Source organism: Esox lucius, chromosome 21 (assembly GCF_011004845.1).
Source record: "Esox lucius isolate fEsoLuc1 chromosome 21, fEsoLuc1.pri, whole genome shotgun sequence".
Taxonomy (NCBI): Eukaryota; Metazoa; Chordata; class Actinopteri; order Esociformes; family Esocidae; genus Esox; species Esox lucius.
This window is the reverse complement of record NC_047589.1, coordinates 3,887,328-3,895,530: the sequence shown is the minus strand read 5'-3', so window position 1 is coordinate 3,895,530 and position 8,203 is coordinate 3,887,328. Positions and strand designations below refer to the sequence as shown.

Genomic DNA, 8,203 nt, shown 5'->3' with positions numbered 1-8,203 from the left:
CTCGGGCCTGGGAGGAGTTCGGTGAGGGCATGGAGAAGGACTATCGGCTGGCCTCCAAGAGATTCTGGCAAACCATCCGGCGCCTCAGGAGAGGGAAACAGTGCCCTACCAACGCTGTTTACAGTAGAGGTGGGCAGCTGTTGACCTCAACTGAGGATGTCGTCAGGCGGTGGAAGGAGTACTTCGAGGATCTCCTCAATCCCGCTGTCACTTCTTCCATTGAGGAAGCAGAGGATGAGGGCTCAGAGGTGGACTCGTCCATCACCCGGGCTGAAGTCACTGAGGTGGTCAAGAAACTCCTCGGTGGCAAGGCACCGGGGTTGGATGAGATCCGCCCTGAGTACCTCAAGTCTCTGGATGTTGTGGGGCTGTCTTGGTTGACACGCCTGTGCAACATCGCGTGGCGGTCGGGGACAGTGCCTCTGGGATGGCAGACCGGGGTGGTGGTCCCTCTTTTTAAGAAGGGGGACCGGAGGGTGTGTTCCAACTATAGGGGGATCACACTTCTCAGCCTCCCCGGGAAAGTCTATGCCAGGGTTCTGGAGAGGAGAATACGGCCGATAGTAGAACCTCGGATTCAGGAGGAACAGTGTGGTTTTCGTCCGGGCCGTGGAACACTGGACCAGCTCTATACTCTCTACAGGGTGTTGGAGGGTTCATGGGAGTTTGCCCAACCAATCCACATGTGTTTTGTGGATTTGGAGAAGGCATTCGACTGTGTCCCTCGCGGCATCTTGTGGAGGGTGCTTGGGGAATATGGGGTCCTGGGTCCTTTGCTAAGGGCTGTCAGGTCCCTGTACAACCGAAGCAGGAGCTTGGTCAGACTTGTTCCCAGTGCATGTTGGACTTCGGCAGGGCTGCCCTTTGTCACCGGTTCTGTTCGTAATTTTTATGGACAGAATTTCTAGTCGCAGCCAGGGGCCGGAGGGTGTCAGGTTTGGGGACCACACAATTTCGTTTCTGCTCTTTGCAGATGATGTTGTCGTGTTGGCCCCTTCTAACCAGGACCTTCAGCATGCGCTGGGACGGTTTGCAGCCGAGTGTGAAGCGGTGGGGATGAAAATCAGTACCTCCAAATCCGAGGCCATGGTCCTCAGTCGGAAAAGGGTGGCTTGCCCACTTCAGGTTGGTGGAGAGTGCCTGCCTCAAGTGGAGGAGTTTAAGTATCTAGGGGTCTTGTTCACGAGTGAGGGAAGGATGGAACGGGAGATTGACAGACGGATCGGTGCAGCTTCTGCAGTAATGCAGTCGATGTATCGGTCTGTCGTGGTGAAGAAAGAGCTGAGCCGCAAGGCGAAGCTCTCGATTTACCAGTCAATCTACGTTCCTACTCTCACCTATGGTCATGAGCTTTGGGTCATGACCGAAAGGACAAGATCCCGGATACAGGCGGCCGAAATTAGCTTTCTCCGCAGGGTGGCCGGGCGATCCCTTAGAGATAGGGTGAGAAGCTCGGTCACCCGGGAGGAGCTCAGAATAGAGCCGCTGCTCCTCCACATCGAGAGGGGTCAGCTGAGGTGGCTTGGGCATCTTTTTCGGATGCCCCCGGAACGCCTTCCTGGGAAGGTGTTCCGGTCCCGTCCCACCGGGAGGAGACCCCGGGGAAGACCTAGGACACGCTGGAGGGACTATGTCTCCCGGCTGGCCTGGGAACGCCTCGGTGTCCCCCCGGAAGAGCTAGAGGAAGTGTCTGGGGAGAGGGAAGTCTGGGCATCCCTGCTTAGACTGCCGCCCCCGCGACCCGGCCCCGGATAAGCGGAAGAAGATGGTATGGTATGGTAATTTCAATTTATTTTTAAGGGCAAGAAGGCAGAGGTAGGGGGAAGTTTTAGCTCTGCACATGAAGGTAAGAATGTAAATTTTGGTGGACACTGTGATTTGAGTTCTGATTGTAAAATAACCAGATATTTAGGACTGAATAATTAACTGTCTGTTTTTACTTTCAGAACATTTGGAGAAGATCAAGTGGCTGACTGAAGAGAAGGTCGAGCTGAGGGCACAGCTGGCTCTACAATCAGGTAAAAACAAGACTATAGTTATGCTAGCATCTTGTCTTCATGAAACTGCATTTGTCTGAACGTGTGCCCTTTACTGAAATGCAATACTGTACAGCCTTTCTGAAATTACATGTATATGGCAGTTTTGTTTATTTCACTATTAAGCTATTGACATTTCAGTGTCAATAGCTTAATAGTGAATGCTTATGCTTTTTAGCTTCTGATAAACGTCTGACTGAAAAGTATGTCAAGCCGAGGGTAAAGCTTCTACAATCAGGTAAAAACAAGACTATAGTTGTGCTAGCATGTTGTCTTCATGAAACATTTAATTTGTCTGGAATGTCATGCACTTCTCAAAATCATGTCAGATCATTTAAGTACAATATCTGATTACTGTATTACAGGAGTGTTAGAAATCGGCCGTTTCGTATAGTGGTTGTAATAATTAGCATACCCGTTTGTCAAGGGAGAGAGAAAGTATATTATTTATTGCAGCATTAGAAAGTCTTGTTCATGAGGTTACGGACCTGGTCTTCCTTACACAACCTCAATCTCATCTCAGTCAATCTCTTCTCACTGTAATGTTGGTTACCAGCTAGCCTATACATTAAGGGCGTTTCTAACTTTTTAGAAGTCAACCCCCATGCCATCGTAAACATTCCTTACAGTCATTAGAGCGCTACCTACTGAGAGATAATCTAAACAGAGAGGTTTCTGTTGTTCTCATTATCTAGGCACATTCACTTCCAATGAAACGTACATTCATATTGTAATTGTTAATGCTCAGATTCTACAGGAGCCATAAGAAAGAATCTTTCCAGCCGGGATGCCACTGATGAGGCTGTCCAGAACCAGGTCCCCAGGTACCAGAAAGGGGCAGCTGACCGTGCAGGTGGGAGATGACGTGGCAGTACAATGGACCTGCCGTGAATATGAATGACATCTCCAACACAACCAATATTGCTGCTAAGCTGCATTACTGTATTATTTTTTTTTAACTGCTGCTATGTACAGTGTTATATATATGATTGCATTATCCTCTTAATATATTTATAGCTCTGTGTGACTGTTCTTAATTCTGACTGTAGTTGTAGTGTTATGCCACCATTCATAAGCTTATTGCACTGATGTATCTGTGATATTCAATAACTATCGATTGCTGCTAGGTCATACTTATGTATATTACTGCCATTCTAGCCCTTGTTTATTTTGTATTGTATTATGTTTATTTTGTACTTTCACATTCAAATACTGTAATTTTACTATCTGTTACTGGACACGTTTTCTTGCACTATTTTTTATTTCATTTGCACATGTTTATTTTGTATGCTTTCTGTATAATGCATGTTTTTTTTTTTATGGATCTTGCACTATTTGAATTAAATTGTTTAGATTTTATTCAATTCATTGTTATTTGTGATATGACCAAAATTATTATAAAGGATTATTATAAATAAAACCTAATATTGGAGCGTGAGGCATCCTGCTGGGTTTATTGCATAAAAGCGTCTAGCCGCTGTCGGGCCGCTGGTGAGCCGCTGATCAGGGTAGTGTTAGAAGGCATTGTCATGAAAGTGGCCCACCGGCGGCCTGACTGCGACACGCGCTATAAAAAAAAGCGGCTGCCGCCTGAATCCCACTGGCGTGTTGCTTGCTGGGATATTAGTCTATACACACAGCTTCTGTAGCTAGAACAGACAGAGTTTTTATGTAGCTAGTAAGTAATCCCCAAGATGCAGACATACGAGCAGTTGCTAGCTTAACAAAACATTCAGAACTTTTGTGTAGCCAACAAGTTATAGTTACTGACCTGGTAGCCAAATATTGAATGATATACATTATTTGTATAATTTATTTCCCTATAAATATCGTCTGACAAGTCGAAAAGTGTTACACGGCGACTGCCCATATCACAACCTCTCCTCTATTTATAGGTGTTGTCAATCAAAAAATAATGTGTAATAATGGATTTGCGACTGTATTGATTATACATTAGACGTATAGTGTGGTAAACGTGATCCAGAGTAGGCTCTTATCTCCAGGACCGTTGAGGGGGAAAACAAACGTGCATCCTGCGTACACTACAACAGCGTAAACAAGACACACCGGCCAGCTTAAATTATTAAGGCTTGTGCCTAAGAATTGCTGTGCCATTCCATTTTGCACCTATTAAATTTGTTGTCATGCTTTACTGCGGTCAGTGTCACCTACTCAACGTAATAGCTGCAGACTGACCGGTGTTAAACACCTGCCGGGTGAACGTAGCTAGGTCAGGTGTCCAAGCACGTTGCTATTGCTAGTTTGCATACTATTTGTAGAGCAGGGATGAATAGTAAACTATTTCCCTGGTAATTTGCTTACCCGGAGACTCAATAACGTAGAAATAAATGTCTAGGTAGGATACCTCTGGCCATTGAGTGGGGTTATTGCGCCAGCTTGCTGCGGGACTGAATGGACATGATTTAAGATGGACCAAATTAATGTTTACTATGTATCTTGTGCATTCTATGGCAGGCATAGTGGATATTGACTTGACATATTTTGGGTCATTTCTAAACTAATGGAATTCTGCTGGTTCTCTATTAGTTTTGTTTTGTACTGCTATTTTACATGAATGTCTGTGACGAGTGTCGTTTGTTGTCCCCCAAAAAGGGGCGGGAACGTGTTGCGAGCCAAATTTCCCGGATGTGCCGGTCTGATGTGTAATACATGATGACACATGGCATTAGATGAAGTACACCATGAAATTATGAAATACGCAATGACATTTTGAAATACGCCACTAAATGTTGCAAAACATTAGTGTATTATGAAAAGGACCATGATTTTATGAAATACATTTGTGATGAAAAATAACATAGAAAAATGCAGTGTTATAATAAAATATCATACCATTATTTAAAAAACAATTTCATAATAATGTGCCACTTAAAATAATATAAATATTGAATTAGTTATTGAATTATTTATATATTCAATTATTTAATTTTGACTCCATTGGTTGGGTTTTGGTGTTAGAGTCTTGGCAAAATTCCTCCAGGTCATGCAAAGTCTTTGGACGTCTTGCATGAACCGCACTTTTGAGATCCCCCTGAGTGACTTGATGATATTAAGGTCAGGAGACTGTGATGGCCACTCCAGAACCTTCACCTTTTTCTGCTGTAACCACTGGAGGGTCAACTGGAGGGCCTTGTGCTTAGGATCATTGTTGTGCTGGAAAGTCCAAGAGCTTCTCATGCACAGCTTTCGTGCAGAAGAATTCAAATTGTCTGCCAGTATTTTCTGATAACATGCTGTATTCATCTTTTCATAAGATTTCCCGTGCCTTTAGAGCTCAAACATCCCCAAAATATCAGTGAGCCACCACCATGCTTCACTGTGGGGACGGTATTCTGTTCACTATAGGCCTTGTTGACCTTTAATTGCCATTTTCACCTGTGTGTGTCACCTTGTGTGTCTGTAACAAGGCCAAACATTCAAGGGTATGTAAACTTTTGATCAGGGCCATTTGGGTGATTTCTGTTATCATTATGATTAAAAAGGAACCAAACAACTATGTGATAATAAATGGCTTCATATAATTACTATCCTTAAATACAGTTTTTTTGCATGATAAGTCATATTTTCAAAATCAATGCCAAAATCAATGCCACAATTTCTGCCAGGGTATGCAAACTTATGAACACAACGGTACTGAAAAAGAAATGTCAGTAGGCTTAGCTAATTTACACATTTCCTAGTCAAACAAAGTAGCTAGCACATTTCTTTGTACCCTTCGCTATTAATGCTGTTTGTAGACGAGCATATCACACAGTGATTCCTACACAGTTATTTTATAACACTGTCTGAAGATAAGCTTTTTAATGTTTGCTTCTTGCTAACTATTTAGCCTTAGGTTTTTCAAACCCTGTTAGCTTATATATGGTTTGCTGCATGGCACTTTTATGCTATGTGTTCCTAATAAATCTGGTTTGCTAGCATTCTATAGCTTCTTTGTACTGTTGCTTCACCAAAAAGGAATATCGACTCCCTGTCAACGAATGAAAATGCTTAGTTTACCCAGATGGGGCTGCAATTCATACTTTAACCCCCCAAAAAATTATACTGTTGAGCTGTATATTGTTATTGTAAAATGTTAACGATATCAGGGAGAAATATTTTATATGATTCTATAATATCCTCGGAAAGTAATTTGTTGTGAATGTTTGTTTATAACTAGTTTTGCATTATACTATTCCTTGCCATAACTGCTAACAGGAATGACATGTTACATATTGCATCAGCATTCATGATTTACACCCCTCGGTTTTTTAAGTAAGTAATAAGGCACAAGGGGGTGTGGTATATGGCTAGTATACCATGGTGGAGAGATGTATGTGGTATATCGGCAATATATCACAAACCTCTGAGATGCCTTATTGCTTTTATAAACAAGTTAAAACACCATTAGTAATGTGATATCAGACCCGTAGTATACATTCTCTTATAACCTGGATGGTTTGAATCTTGATTGCTGATTGGCTGATAGCCATGGTATATGTGACCAGATACCAAATGTATGACATCACTATTTTCTGTTCTAACTGCATTGTTATCTGGTTTATTACAGCAATCACAAAACTGGGGTTTGGGGTATATTGTCATTGCAAATTGGCTAAGCACCTTGTTCAGGCACTCTACGATGCATCGTGCCTAAGAACTTCTCTTAGCCGTGGTATAAGGGCCATGTGCCATACCCCCCGTGCCCTGTCTCTAAAGTAGCGTGGACACTGAACGCAACAGAGCTAGGCCAGAGTTCTAGCCAGGTCTACAGACCTGGGATCTTTATGGTAAATATGGACTTTATTTTTACTCTGTTTTACTTTTACAGTATGCTTAGTATGCTTGTCTTGGCCAAGGCAGTCTGTAATGCAGCTACAGCTTGCAGAGTGTGGGGAAGTAAGATAGCAACCCTGTCCTTTGTGAGTCTAAAGGGTATGAAGGGAATCTTTTCCAAACGTTTTGCCAATAAATATGATTTATGACTTTGCAAAATGAATGTGACACAAACAAAATATTCCATTTCATGGTCTCTATAGGTATGAAAACACTGTTTTATTTCTCATTTTAGTCCTTTACCGAAGGACAAACCAATCTAGGCAACTGAAAGGACCGGTTTACGGTGAATGACAGAACCATTCACCATCAGTGTAAATATTCGAAACATTCTTGCTTTCTTTTTCAGTTAATTTTAACCCCCTCCTGAAGATTCACAATGCTTTATAATAAGGTATGTCACCCACATACAGACACACTCACAAAAGTGAACAGGTTTTCAAATGCCAGCAGCACAACATGCCTAGACAACCTTATCTTCCATGAGTCAATTTCAACTTTAAAAACTGCTTATCAAAAAATTGATTTCAATTAAAATGCTCCCACTGCAATTCAGAATGATGCAGAGAATCTTCTGGCAGAATCGAACGCTCACAGTGACAGACTCACACACTGAGTTTTCCTGCATCGGCATGTGTTAACGTACTGCCTGGTGACTAAAAAATATATGCGCATAATTTCTTCTCGACCAGCGTTATTATCTACCTATAACATGCTGTAGCAAAGCCTAGTTCCAGCTCTGAAGTTGAGTAAACAATCATTGAAGTGTATTACACTGAGAATCCCATAGGACATACAACCTTTATTAGCAGCAGCAACAGCAGCAACAACAACAGGTAACACACCAAACATACTCTATGTACCTTCATATGATAAGTATTCCACTCCCTTTCTGTGAATATTATTTCAATGAATACATTCTCCAATGATTAGGAAAAAACCTTGAATTCGGGAAATCAGCTTTCCCTTAAACTATCACAACATGTTTTGAATCATTTCTAATCCCCTTTATTTATGTGTAATGTTTGCATTTAATTACCCACCACCAGTATTGTGTTCTCTATTCTCCCACCCAACAAATCCCACCCTCCCCTATGTATGAGTAATTTATTGTATTTCACATGAAATAAAAACTTTCACAGCTAAGATACAAACCAGTGTTACAGTGCTAATCAGAATTCTCACTAGAATGGCCCTCTAAGAGAAACATAGAGCTAATGAGCCCCCTTCTGTGCCACATGGGCCAAGGTCTTTTAGCCAGCCCTGCGTTAATGAGCTGTTGATTTTTTGGGGTAAATGTACTTCAGGACCATGCTTGAGTTGCTTCTCAC

The 8,203-nt window shown here is 42.2% G+C and overlaps 1 long non-coding RNA gene across 1 annotated transcript; it reads left to right on the top strand.

The window, feature by feature from the left end:
* The first annotated feature begins 1,977 nt into the window (after positions 1-1,977).
* On the top strand, positions 1,978-2,874 carry LOC106023815. Its single transcript, XR_001197928.2, has 3 exons — positions 1,978-2,018; positions 2,215-2,274; positions 2,785-2,874. It is a non-coding gene; the product is annotated as an uncharacterized LOC106023815 (long non-coding RNA).
* The last annotated feature ends 5,329 nt before the right edge of the window (positions 2,875-8,203 follow it).